Source organism: Schistocerca piceifrons, chromosome 2 (assembly GCF_021461385.2).
Source record: "Schistocerca piceifrons isolate TAMUIC-IGC-003096 chromosome 2, iqSchPice1.1, whole genome shotgun sequence".
Classification (NCBI taxonomy): Eukaryota; Metazoa; Arthropoda; class Insecta; order Orthoptera; family Acrididae; genus Schistocerca; species Schistocerca piceifrons.
This window is the reverse complement of record NC_060139.1, coordinates 14,635,369-14,650,350: the sequence shown is the minus strand read 5'-3', so window position 1 is coordinate 14,650,350 and position 14,982 is coordinate 14,635,369. Positions and strand designations below refer to the sequence as shown.

The following is a 14,982-nucleotide window of genomic DNA, read 5'->3' as shown; positions in this document are numbered from 1 at the left end:
CCTGAAGGAAGCATCCGAATCAAGTGAAATTTACACCATGAGTTTGCAGCGATGAGATATGCAGCTGATTAGAATTTCAGCGCAGGCGCACATCACGCGCGCCTGTGGCGCCACCTCATAGCGCCATTTAAGGCTTGGCGATTTCGACGAGTGTACGTTCGGCACATGTGTTTACCTTGTGGTTGTTTCACAAGACGATCAGTTATGCCTCGTAGACAACAGCGAACATCTTTTGATCAAGTATTCGAGTTTGACAGAGGAAGGATAGTGGCTTACCGAGATTGTGGATTATCATACAGAGAAATCGCTAGTCGTGTTGGACGAAACCAAACAACTGTAATGCGGATATGTGACCGTTGGATGCAGGAGGGTACGACGGACCGACGTGGTCGATCGCATTCACCTCGGTGCACCACTGCACGTGCTGATAGGCAAATTGTGCGCATGGCAGTGACGGATCGCTCAGTGACATCCCGAACCACAGCACAGCACATTGCGTCTGTAACGCATCATCCAGTGTCTGCGCGTACCATTCGACGCCGTTTACAGCAGAGTGGTCTGTCCGCAAGACGTCCATTGCTTCGTCTACCATTGACGCAGAACCATAGACGTCTCCGTCGCCAATGGTGTGATGACAGACGGATGTGGACAGCAGAATGGAATGACGTTGTCTTTACTGACGGGGCACGCTTCTGTCTGCAGCACCGCGATGGTCGGATTCGAGTGTGGAGACACCGTGGAGAGAGGATGCTGCATAGCTGCATTATGCACCGCCACACTGGTCTTGCACTGGGTATTATGGTATGGGGCGGTATTGGATATTACTCTCGCACGCCTCTAGTACGCATTGCCGGTACTTTAAATAGCCGGCGCTACATATCCGAGGTGCTGGAGCCAGTTGTCCTTCCTTACCTTCAAGGCTCGGCCACAGCTATATTTCAATAGGATAATGCGCGACCACACGTGGCACGCATTGTCCAAAGGTTCTTCGTCAATAACCAGATGGAATTGCTTCCCTGGCCGGCTCGCTCTCCGGATCTTTCGCCGATAGAAAACATGTGGTCCATGGTTGCTCAACGAGTGACCCAGATTACGTCCCCAGCTGCCACACCAGATGATCTTTGGCAACGTGTGGAAGCTGCTTGGGCTGCTGTACCCCAGGAACACATCCAACGTCTCTTTGAGTCAATGCCGAGACGTGTGGCAGCGGTGATCTCCAACAATGGCGGCTACTCTGGCTACTGATTCTGGCAGGAACCACATGTCACAGACGTCTGTAAACGTAATCATTTGATACTTGGTCAACATGTTATCTACAAAATAAATTTTGTTGTACTACCTCTTTTCTATCTTGGTGTTGCATTTACGGTGGCCAGCAGTGTAATTTACGGCTATCACTGACTATGAAAGCATCACTTGTCGCAGTACGTAACAAACTGTTATCTTGAGCTACAGTGTTCATCAGAAGCTTTAAATGTCAGTGTCCACCACGATGATGCTGCCTACTGTAGCCGATGTCTCGGACTGGGGCGAGCTCTTGCATGCTCGATTGACCTCAGTATGAGGGCGGCTATCATGCTCAGAGACAGGTGTGATCTTCCGGAGCTCCTGCCGTTGGTTGTTGCGGTTTGTAGCGAGCCCTCGCTAAAATCTGTCGTATCGATTCGCATTGCTAGACGATATTACAAGAATGCAGCTTTCTGATGCAAATGTGCCGTATTTAGTTCGGCCTTGAGAACCCTATTATTTCTAGACGTCAAATGGCTTTGAGCACTTTGGGACTTAACATCTGAGCTCATCAGTCCCGTAGAACTTAGAACTACTTAAACCTAACTAACCTAAGGACATCACACACATCCATGCCCGAGGCAGGATTCGAACCTGCGACCGTAGCAGTCGCGCGGTTCCGGACTGATGCGCCTAGAACCGCTCGGCCACAGCAGCTCGCTTCTAGGCATCAGCATATGGTACAGTTCATTAAAGTAAAATGTTGTGAAACGCTGTGTTGGTGGCTAAAGATGTTACAAAGCTTTTAAATGTCATAGAACTAAACTCCGACCGAAAAGGCCTTGGAAGGCCCAACGGTACCGACCGGCCGCCATGTCATCCTCAGCCCACAGCCGTCACTGGATGCCGATATGGAGGGGCATGTGGTCAGCACGCCGCTCTCCCGGCCGTATGTCGGTTTAAGAGAGCAGAGCCGCTACTTCTCAATCAAGCAGCTCCTCAGTTTGCCTCACGAGGGCTGAGTGCACCCCGCTTGCCAACAGCGCTCGGCAGACCGGAAGGTCACCCATCCAAGTGCTAGGCCAGACCGACAGCTCTTAACTTTGTCATCTGACCTGAACCGATGTTACCACAGCGGCAACGCCGTTGGCACGTAAATGCGATCCTTTTTAAAAATATTGAGAAATTTTACCCAGCAAATGTCTGTATGTGTTTCTACTGAGTATACTCAAGTGAACTACATAAATTTTGAAGTCACTGATGAAACATGAATGATAAGCGAATCTGCAAGTGTTGCATTCAATATCCGGGACACATGTTTCACCCCTGACAGGTCCTGCAATTTTAAATACATAAAAGTTAGACTTTATCTTTGGCTCTTTCGATGCGATTGTCATTGAGAGTACAGTATTTTTAAAGCTCTCTTTTCAGCATCCTGTACTCCCTTGATACCATGCACGTATCTACAATTACCTCTGGTATATTGTTCGCCCATTTCGTACAATCGGTAATACAGTTAACGAACCAGTTCACGAGTAACCATTTTTGGAAGGAAAATCTGTCTTGTTGGCGCTCCAAATGATGTCGACAGTTGCTAGTGAAGATCGATATGTTTGCAGATCACTTTGGCTAGCGCTGAGATAGCGGAGGAGAAATAAGAAGAGTTAGGGGAACGTATCTGAAGAACCATTCGTTTGCTGATGATATTGAACTGTTTCCCTCCAGTACAGAAAAACTTTAAAACGAAATGGGAAAACGTAGTGTAAATTTGAAAATAAGTCTGAAAAGACGAAAGTGATGAATAAGCATCACATCAAAATTATAACAGTACGCATTGACAACAAACTCAAATAATCAGAGGATGACCATATTTTTGAAAGAGATGAAAATAAAGACTGGATGGACAGCAGAAAATTAACAGAAGAGTAAAAATCTCCTGAAGAGCTTCGGGATTTTCAAAACCCAGTTACCGAAATGTCTGAAAAAAGAATACAGTGTATACTACCATTTTTGACTTACAGCCATTAACACGAAAATTTAATGTCAAAACTATGAGTAACTCAGGAGTCCTTGGAGAACAATGGCCAGATACATGTTAGGAATAGCTAGGAGAGTTAGAAAAACAAACAAATCTATCAAGGAACATTGTGGAGTACATGACGATACGAAAATAAACTGGATGGACAGCAGAAAATTAACAGAAGAGTAAAAATCGTCTGAAGAGCTTCGGGATTTTCAAAACCCAGTTACCGAAATGTCTGAAAAAAGAATACAGTGTATACTACCATTTTTGACTTACAGCCATTAACACGAAAATTTAATGTCAAAACTATAAGTAATTCAGGGGTCCTTGGAGAGCAATGGCCAGATGCATGTTAGAAATAGCTGGGAGAGTTAGAAAAACAAACAAATCTATCAAGGAACATTGTGGAGTACATCACGATACGAAAATAAACTGGATGGACAGCTGAAGAGCTTCGGGATTTTCAAAACCCAGTTACCGAAATGTCTGAAAAAAGAATACAGTGTATATTACCATTTTTGACTTACAGCCATTAACACGAAAATTTAATGTCAAAACTATGAGTAATTCAGGGGTCCTTGGAGAGCAATGGCCAGATGCATGTTGGGAATAGCTAGGAGAGTTAGAAAAACAAACAAATCTATCAAGGAACATTGTGGAGTACATGACGAAACGAAAATAAACTGGATGGACAGCAGAAAATTAACAGAAGAGTAAAAATCGTCTGAAGAGCTTCGGGATTTCCAAAACCCAGTTACCGAAATGTCTGAAAAAAGAATACAGTGTATACTACCATTTTTGACTTACAGCCATTAACACGAAAATTTAATGTCAAAACTATGAGTAATTCAGGGGTCCTTGGAGAGCAATGGCCAGATGCATGTTAGAAATAGCTAGGAGAGTTAGAAAAACAAACAAATCTATCAAGGAACATTGTGGAGTACATGACGAAACGAAAATAAAAAGTCGATGAGTAGGATGGGTATCATGTAGCGAAAGAATAGCTGTATGAGAACCAACTAATGATTTTGGTCGATTTTTAGAGGAATGATAATATCCCGAGCACGACGTAATGATATGAGGATAGATGTGATTAGAAAACATGCAGGAGTAACAAGTACGCGTGCAGTCAAGGGTAACGCGTGGAAAAATTTAGACGAGGCCTTTATCCAACAGTGGGTGTCAGTGATTAATGATAATGGGAGTGATGCTGCTCATGATGACTCAAGCTCGAAACGAAACAACAACATTGATCTGAGCAGATCAGCTCGGAAGAAAGAAACAGACACCGCCAGTAAAAAATGTTATTTATGTCACCGTATTGAAGAATAAGACCTTTCACAGATGTGTGTATGGATATTCTTTACACCATTCCACTCCTATAACTGACTGGAAACATTTAGTCCTCAACTCTGGAGTAATTTGCTTGTTTGCTGAAGGTTTATCGGACTTATTTTTCCCGCGAATAATTTCCGGAACCACACCCGAGAATCCGATAAACGCCCGGCAGGCAAACTCTTCAGTCAACAAAAGCCTTCCAGAGACAATGAAAGGCGTCGAAAGAGTTCGATTTCCGGGTCAGTATCCGGAAGCACACCCGGCGCAGTCTGTCCGGCGAACTTTTAATTGGTTCAACATATTAAGGACCGGCTTCCTCCTTCAACTGGTACAGAACTAATCAAAGGACGAGGAACACCCGCCTCTCCTAAGCCGCAAACAGCGAACGCTCTGTCTCAGTCCCGCTTAATCAAAAAATAACTGTTAAAGCACTCTCGCCAATTTAAGAGTATCAAATAGTATGTGTTCTTTTATTTGTTATTTTATAGGGAGAGCGACTAAGAGATTCTGCTACTTAGTGCGCTTCTTAAATTACATCAGCTCGTATGTAACTTGAAACTTTCCATCCCCATCAGCTCGTAAAAAATAACTTGGTTCACAGTAACTGAGTGCATTACACTAGCTTTCCTGTCAGAAAGGTCACAGTTCGTAGTAATAGGCGGAAAGTCATAGAGTAAAACAGAAGTAATATCCGGCTTTCCCCATGGAAGTGTTATAGGCCCTCTATTGTTCCTGATCTATATTAACGACATAGGAGACAATCTGAGTAGCCATCTTACATCGTTTTCAGATGATGCTGTCATTTACCGTCTTGTAAAGTCATCAGATGATCAAAACGACTTGCAAAATGATTTAGACAAGATATCTGTATGGTGTGAAAAGTGGCAATTGACCCTTCATAAAGAAAAGTGTGAAGTTATTCATATGAGTACTAAAAGAAATCCGCTAAATTTCGATTACGCGATAAGTCACACAAATCTGAAGCCTGTAAATTCAGCTAAATACTTAGGAATTACAATTACAAATAACCTAAACTGGAACGATCACATAGATAATATTGTGGGTGGAACAAACCAAAAGACTGCGATTCATTGGCAGAACACTTAGAAGGTGCAACAGGTCCACTAAAGAGACTGCTTACACCACGCTTGTCCGCCCCATTCTGGAGTATTGCTGTGCGGTGTGGGATCCGTAGCAGATGAGACTGACGGATGACATCGAAAATGTACAAAGAAGGGCAGCTCGTTTTGTATTATCGCGAAACAGGGGAGACGGTGTCACAGACATGATACGTGAATTGGAATGGCAATCATTAAAACAATGGCGTTTTTCGTTGCGACGGAATCTTCTCATGAAATTTCAATCAGCAGTTTTCTCCTCCGATTGCGAAAACATTCTGTTGGCACCGCCCTGCATAGGGAGAAATCAGAGCTCGCACAGAAAAATTTAAGTGCTTGTTATTCCCGTGTGGCGTTAGAGAGTGGAACGGTAGAGAGACAGCTTGCAGGTGGTTAATTCAACCCTCTGCCAGGCACTTTATTGCCAATAGCAGAGTAATCACGTATTTGGAGATGTAGATGTATATCATCAAAAAGATCCGGAACCCGTATGAAATGCAAAATTGACCACTGGATCTTACAAGAAGCAGATCCGCCAGTATAAAAGGAGGCTGGGGTTATTGTCAGCAGAGAAGCAGTCAACAGCAGAATGGGTAGGTCGTAAAAGCGAGAGCGGAGTGACCTTGAACATGGAGTAGTCGCTGTCGTCAACTGCGTAACGGTTCCGTCAGGGATGTTTGAACCGTTCTGAAGCTGCCCAAGTCTGTTGTTGGTGATGTGACTGTGAAGAGGAATCGCGAAGGAACAGCCACATGTAAGCCAAGACGAAAGGGACCTGATGTACTGACGGAGAGGAACCATCGGGCATTGCGGAGGTTGGCTGTAAAAACATCGCATGAAATCGGTCTAAGGGATCATCCGTGAGTTCCAAAGTGGCACAAGCAGTCCAGCTAACATAATGGTAAGAATGGGGTAAAATGGCCGAGCAGCTTATAAGCCACACTTTCTGTAGACAGGGCTAAATGTTGCTTGGGGTGATGTAAAGAGGAACACCACTGGACAGTGGATGACTGGAAACAGAAATTTGGAGTGATAAGTCAGGCAAAACCCTATGGCAATCCGATGGAAGGGTTTGTGTTTGGTGAATGCCTGGAGAACTTGCGTAGCATCAACAGTGATGTACGTAGAATGTGGTGTTACGAGGTGGAGGTGTCTTTTGTGGTTGGGGTGTGGTGTCCCTTTATCTTTTAAGGTAAAGCTAAAAGCGGAAGCTTATGAACCCTTTTACATTACTGAGTAGAAGAATAGTTTGACGGCGATGACTGCATCAGCATGACATTGTACGGTGGCAACATCCGTGAGGCAATGGTTTGTGGACGATGACATTCTTGAAATGGGCTGACCTGGCCAGAGTATCAACGTGCACTCAGTGGAACACTTTTGGGATGAGTTAGGACGTCGACTTAGCTCCAGAACCCAGCCTCCTAAATCTTCTCTGGTGTTGGCTCTTCAGGAAGAATGGGCTGCCATTCCTGTAGAAACATTCAGGCCGATAACTGTAAGCGTATAAAGCGGAGTTAAGGCCATCATATAGGTGAAGGGTGATCACTCTCCATGTTAATGTCCACTGATAGGTGTCCGGATATTTTTGATCACGTAGGTACATCCCCCTCAAGAGTAGATGAATATACCTGTGGCGCCAAGCTGTTAAGTGCAATTCCAACTTATTAACACAGTCGCTGGTAGCTCAATGTGAATGGTTTTGACAACGCAAAATTAGAATTGGGTCAATCTACAGGACCGGCCGATGCGGCTGAGCGGTTCTAGGCGCTTCAGTCTGGAACCGTGCGACCGCTACGGTCACAGGTTCGAATCCTGCCTCGGGCATGGACGTGTGTGATATCCTTAGGTTAGTTAGGTTTAAAGTAGTTCTAAGTTCTAGGGGACTGATGATCTCAGATGATTAGTCCTATAGTGCTCAGAGTAATTTGAACCATTCAATCTACAGGAGACTCGGCATAACTTATTTACAGGCGTCTTTTCAGAATGGCTGCAACGAACCGGAAAGGGACACTTGGCAAAATTTCGAGGGGTAGTGCAAGAACACACAAATAGATTTAAATGAAACGCAGACATTACAGCTGATTGACTGTGCTATGCTTTCTAAAGCATTTTATCTACGTCGGCGCATGCCAACACCTTTGGAAGTTTCTAAGAACATTACCAGAACAGTTTGCCAACTTAAGGGCGCCGCGCGGGATTAGCCGAGCGGTCTCAGGCGCTGCACTCGACTGTGCGGCTGGTCCCGGCGGAGGTTCGAGTCCTCCCTCGGGCATGGGTGTGTGTGTTTGTCCTTAGGATAATTTAGGTTAAATAGTGTGTAAGCTTAGGGACTGATGACCTTAGCAGTTAAGTCCCATAAGATTTGACACACATTTGAACATTTTGAAGGGACGTATATTTAAGGTATCTGCTGGTACAACATCGATAAGGTGTGGAGAAGGCGGCTTAGGTCTGGTGGATATCCAACAGAAAACCCTGGGATTATTTATCAACAGAACTAAGAAAAATCTTTAAAAATACTCTGACAAGGTATTATTTAATACAAGGACACCAAAGAGCTTAGGTCCGCTTACAGCCATATCGAGAATAAATTTTAAATGACAACATGTCAGAATTTATTTTGTCATGTAGGTACTGTAATTTTTGTATCCCGCCTGGAAGGCAGCGCGTGGGTTTGCTGCTGTAAACGGAAGGGTAGACCGAATGTAAGAAGTGGGTAGGAGCAGGAAACGGTGAAAATCTCTCGGTACTGCGTATAAGTTATAGCTCTTTTACTGGTGTATGAACATATACAACTGATAATATTACTCAACTTTGCGTACAGATGAGCACGTAGGTGCGTAGCCGTTCATGTATCAAAGCTAACAGCTACTAGAAGTTACGAAGGCAAATCGGTAGTGGCTCGCACACCATGAAATAGAAACAATGCTGCTTGGTCGTCTCCAGAGCTGAATCTGGAGCGGCGTTCGTAGAGCTGCACAGCGCCGGCTAGGGGGGCTGTGGTCGGTGTCGGAGTCTTGGAGTCTTAGTGCCAACCTAAGAACTTGCAGCTACGCCGTGGCATCGTAGCCATCGATACCACCGTAATCGTGACGTCGCTGGTTTCAATATGGCTACTAAATAACTCTTTTGTTTTTACTTTGATGTAATTTCCCTATTCATTAATGAATGGAAATGTTATTTTATTTATTTTCGCATGCAAAATAATAAGGTCGGATTGTTCTATACTTAACGATACTTCATCGCACTGCTGTAGAAAATTGATGTCCGAGCACTAAACGTTAAGTCTTACAGGTATGAAGAAAGGTCCCCATGCCAATCAAACCCCAATTGCAGTGCAAAGCGGTGTTATTCCCCACAGCTCATTTTTGTAAATCATTTACGTTGCTGTACACGTTTAGTAACGATGGGTTCATGATCTTCGAATAGTTTAATCCACACGTGTGTTATATTTAGAGCAGATCACTGATGTACTAGCTTGAGACAGCTGTAAGACTGGACACGTTATTACGGAACTGTTTGAAATGCTGTAGTAGGTGAGCATTTTTCAGTCTATAGCTGTACCAACACACACCATGGTGCGTCAAACTTTGTACGTAGGTACTGACTGTTTACTGACCATAATCTTAGTTATGCTTCGCAACGACAGTGTTGTGTTCAACATTGTAAACATGACCTAACAATAACTGACATTTTGGAAATCCAAAATTTCAGTTTTTCCATAAATCAAGAAAACGGTTTTGGCAATAACAAAATATTGTTAAGATAAATATTATTATTTTAGTTATGTCGCTTTCACTGTCTTTATTACACATATTGTAGAATAAAAGGTATACATATGTCAGTCTTTGATGTTCCATTCGTGCTTGTTAATAATGTTTTATTCTTATTAAGTTGCACATAGTGTACGATGGATTTTGACTGATACGTTTGTGCTGTCCATTGCTGCAAGCTAATATTTGGCAAAACCCTTCACAGACCCAGAAGTGTAAGTCAAGTGACACAATCATTTCGCATTATACAAGTGTAACAGTTATCAGACACTAATAGTGAGAATGTCTTTATAATAAGAACAGTAATAATTCTTCGGCGTAATACTTTAACCAATGTGTTGGAAACGCTTCTTCCTGTTTTCAGGGAGAGGAAACTGGTTGGAGTAAGCTGTAAACGATCTATTTTCTTAACTACGTACAACAATATAAATGTCACTTGTATCCACATCAGAACTAGTAGCAGCAATAATTCTTCCTATTTATTTATTGGAATTCATTAGGGATGATATGCATTTCTCTGACAATGTCGTTCATGAACTTTTATTGTTTCTTCCTTTCCTACATCCTTTGGATTTTTTTCATGCGCTTCTTATCAGATTACCACTATGTCAAATCTCTGTACTATCCTGTAGTACCGCTGGTGAACGCCATTACTGCAACATTAGTTTTCTACATGAAAAGGGAACGGGAAAGGATGAATATATTCTTGAAAAATGGCACAACTCAAAAAATCCTAATCTACTTCTTCAAAAACTGCCCAACTGAGAACGTCAGGAAATAGTCCTTCTATAGTGAAGCAACTCATAATAACCATAATATATCATCGCAAATATCATTATTCGCCCTGTGATCTAGGTTATCCTGTTTAATTGGAAGAGCTAGCAATAGCTGAATGGGAAAATAACAAACTTTTATGACTAAGGAACAGAAATGGAGTATTCCGATTCATTCATTGATGTAACGCAAAATTCGCTAAAATGTTTCCTCAGAACTGTCATAATACAAATTATTTAACTGTCCTGCGCTTACTATGATTGACTAAAATGTAACCAATAGAAATATCACGTTGGACTTGTTTTTTGACTAAAGTCCAAAAGAACGACATAACGCAAAATGAGGATAATGGAATGTAGTCGAATTAAATCGTGTGATGCTGAGGGAATCGGATTAGAAAATGAGACACTTCAAGTAGTAAAGGAGTTTTGCTACTTGGGGAGCAAAATAACTGATGATGGTCGAAGTAGAGAGGATGTAAAATGTAGACTGGCAATGGCAAGGAAAGCGTTCCTGAAGAAGAGAAATTTGTTAACATCGAGTATAGATTTAAGTGTCAGGAAGTCGTTTCTGAAAGTAATTGTATGGAGTGTAGCCATGTATGGAAGTGAAACGTGGACGATAAATAATTTAGAGAAGAAGGGAATAGAGGCTTTCGAAATGTGGTGCTACAGAAGAATGCTGAAGATTAGATGGGTAGATCACATAACTAATGAGGAGGTATTGAATAGAATTCGGGAGGAGTTTGTGGCACAACGTGGCGAGAAGAAGGGACCGGTTGGTAGGACATGTTCTAAGGCATCAAGGGATAACAAATTTAGCATTGCAGGGCAACGTGGAGGGTAAAACACGTAGAGGGAGACCAAGAGATGAATAAACTATGCAGATTCAGAAGGATGTAGGCTGCAGTAGGTACTGGGAGATGAAGAAGCTTGCACAGTATAGAGTAGCATGGAGAGCTGCATCAAACCAGTCTCAGGACTGAAGACCACAACAACAACAAACGCAAAATAACGCAGTTTTGAACAACGATCCGTTCGCTGTGGAACCCACTGCTCAACTGACATTGATATACTTTGTCGTCAAGAGCAACTAAAGTGACACATTTGCACTCTAACGGCCAAATTATGAAATTGTAGGCACACACTTTTGATGACGGGTCAAGAATAGGTTCTCCATCTCTGTCATAGTAACAAATGAAAAATGGTTTTTGAGTTGTGTCACTTTTTTTGCAAACATGCGATATGCACATAATGCGGTCTTCCACAGCCGGTTTTCACATCCTCAGTGGTCACCAAGGATTCGCACACAATTCTAAACAGTATTATTGTTTTCAATTTAAAACTGTTAATTTCCCTTGAAATACCGGGCCTGTGGCATGTGTTACATATGCTATAAAGATAAACCGAGTCAGGGACAGATTCAGAGCCGTAACACGTTTTTTCCGCTCTATCTGTTCTCTGCCTGCCCTTTCCTACATACGCATGTAACTGTTGGCTCGCCGTTCCGCTAGTGTCAATCGTAATAGGAGCCCCGTTGCAGTGGGAGCAGCTTCGAACCAGCGGTCCGCGTATTGTATCTACGTATGGCACGGCCTAACTGTTGTGGGACGAGCCCATCTGGTCTGACAAGAGTCCAGTGTTTACATCTGCCCGCAGCGGCCATCTGGCAACAGCGCACATTACTTCCATTCAGTGGCCGGGGCCGGAACACTCAGCAGCGCAGCGCGGCGTGTTTTCCTTCCTGAGGCAGCGGGCAGGTGTTTCACGGGAGGCAAGGGTTTACCCAGCCGCGCCCGCTAATACACTGCCAAATGTTTTAGGCCGCCGTGACAATCAGTTAAGACAACATTCAACACGGGCGGTCGGCGCGTCACGTTTGTGTGTGTGTGTGTGTGTGTGTGTGTGTGTGTGTGAAAGAGAGAGAGAGAGAGAGAGAGAGAGAGAGAGAGAGAGAGAGAGGGGGGGGGGGAACAGGTGGTGCAGCTGTACGTCTGTCGACAGTTTGTCTATGTCTGATGCATGGATGGTAGGTTTCGTTGGCCTTCGAGAGGAAGTCGGGTGCAAAGCGAAGAGCAAATATTTGTTCTAGCAACATACGGCTCTGGTACGTGTGTGGAAAAATTATGTCAGAGAATACAAGACGCAGTGTTTGCAATAAACGAGATCATTTTTTCGTACTTACAAGGGAACATCCCCATCGCACCCCCCTCAGATTTAGTTGTAAGTTGGCACAGTGGATAGGCCTTGAAAAACTGAACACGGATCAATCGAGAAAACAGGGAGAAGTTGTGTGGAACTATGAAAAAATCAGCAAAATATACAAACTGAGTAGTCCATGCGCAAGATGGGCAATATCAAGGAGAGTGTGAATTCAGGGGCGCCGTGGTCCCGTGGTTAGCGTGAGCAGCTGCAGAACGAGAGTGACGTCTCTGTTCACTGTAATAAGTTTGGTGTCTGTGTTTTGCGACGGCACCACAAAACCGTGTGGTTAGTAGACGAAAGGACGTGCCTCTCCGATGGGGGCCGAAAACATTTGATCGCAAGGTCATAGGTCAATAGATTCCTCCACAGGAAAACACGTCTGATATATTCTATACGACACTGGTGACAGCATGTGCGTCACATGGCAGGAATGCTGGCCGGTGTGGCCGTGCGGTTAAAGGCGCTTCAGTCTGGAACCGCGTGACTCTACGGTCGCAGGTTCGAATCCTGCCTCGGGCATGGATGTGTGTGATGTCCTTAGGTTAGTTAGGTTTAATTAGTTCTAAGTTCTAGGCGACTGATGACCTCAGAAGTTAAGTCGCATAGTGCTCAGAGCCATTTGAACCATGGCAGGAATATGTTGTCGACCTACCTAACTAGTACACTTAGCGAATGGGTAAAAAGATTCTTCTGCCTTGCCCGATTTAGGTTTTCTTGAGGATGTGATAATCACTCCCAAAAAAGTGATGAAAACATAAGAGTTTATCACATAAACTGAAAATAAAAAGTTAAACTTTTCACTCGAGGGAAGACTTGAACCAGGGACTTGTGGTTCCGCAGCTGGTCACGCTAACCACGGGACCACGGCGCCCCTGAATTCACACTCTCCTTGATATTGCCTATCTTGCACATGGACTACTCAGTTTGTATATTTTGTATATTTTGCTTATTTTTTCATAGTTCCACACAACTTCTTCCTGTTTTCTCGATCGATCTGTGTTCAGTTTTTCAAGGCCTATCCATTGTGCTAACTTATAACTAAATCTGAGGGGGGTGCGATGGGGAGGTTCCCTTGTTAGTCAAATACAATAACGTATGATACTCGTCATAGTATTTGTACTGAGCTTTAAGTCCAGGTTTCATCTTTTGACAGCCACAAAAGAAGGAGAGATAAAGTACGAACTGAAATAATGGTAGAAAGACAATGATCAGAAGAGAAGACGAATTACTTGGGTAAGCTGCCCAGGACGATTTAAGTTGTCAGTGGACTAATAAAAGGAGGGTAAAAATTATATACTTGGTGCATCACCTGAAGATTGCATTCTTTTATTTCGTGGCGGTTCAAGGTACCGAAATGATGTTTTCAACAAAAGGTAGTTGCCACAGCGACAAAATTATCTTATATACGTAGCTAAATGCTCTTAACCTTTGCATCTACCGAGATATTGCGGCAAGTACTATATGTGTTTTTGTAGCCAAACAATATACTTTTTAAGGCATTCGGAAACTCTGTAGGCGAGTACTGTCATATAACACATGTTAATATTGGGTGTTGAGGTGCTACACCATAAGAAGCTTTGGCGTTTATCATGAGACAATGTGTTTCTTTTTTCTGCTCGTCACCCAAACATTTTGCGACACCTATGTGTCGTCTTCTGTAGGTCTCTTTTTATTCCTGTAAAAATGTTAATCAGCGTTCGTGGATGTTTCTGTTTTAGCTTAAAAACGGTAACGAGCATTTTTATCCTCTTCTGGTAGCTCATCTTAAACTGCATTTATTGCCAAGTGGAATTATGTTGACACACTTGCTTTTATGCGTTATTCCTACTCGACAGCAGGTCACCTGTAAAGTGACCGGAAGAACTGACTTCAGAGTTATTATTGTCGAATAATTTCTCCGAGAGTAACAGTGGTGTACGTTTACATTTGGGCTTTACACTGTATTGAATTTCGATAGCGTATTTCCCTTGAATGTAGCTCTGTAGCCCGTTTTTCACACGTTTTTCCATTTCCTCTTACCTGGTATCACACACAGCATGAGGTTTAGAGAACTCTCATGTCTCCACACTAGTCGAGAGTCTCGGCTATTTTCGCTGCTCACTTGTTCATCGTTTTGTGTGTGTGTGTGTGTGTGTGTGTGTGTGTGTGTGTGTGTGAGGTAGTCAATAGGAACTTCCACCTGCAACAAGATAATTAGTTAAAGCTTCCATCATTCTCAGTATGGGCCAGTTTTTTTATACTGCTTCGTCCTTGCATGAACAAAGAAAGCATGAAACTTTACAACGTCAGGTTGCATGTTCCTACGAAGCAGTTAAGGGCTAAAAGTAAAACAAAGCGTTGGAAAAAGTTGGCTGTACTAACTGTGCTGCTTTATGTGTTTGCATTTAGAAGTTAGAGAGTTTAGCTGCAAATCAATTTAAATAATTCCGTCGCTCCGGACTTTTTTACGAAACCGCCAGTTAAATATTAAAAGCAAATAACAGCTTTCAACTACGGTGTTTAAAAAATTACCAGCACAAACA

At 43.1% G+C, this 14,982-nt stretch overlaps 1 protein-coding gene across 1 annotated transcript in view; it reads left to right on the top strand.

The window, feature by feature from the left end:
• The window catches only part of LOC124776221, a 709,169-nt gene that overhangs the window by 281,156 nt on the left and 413,031 nt on the right, over positions 1–14,982 (top strand). The window lies entirely within an intron of this gene.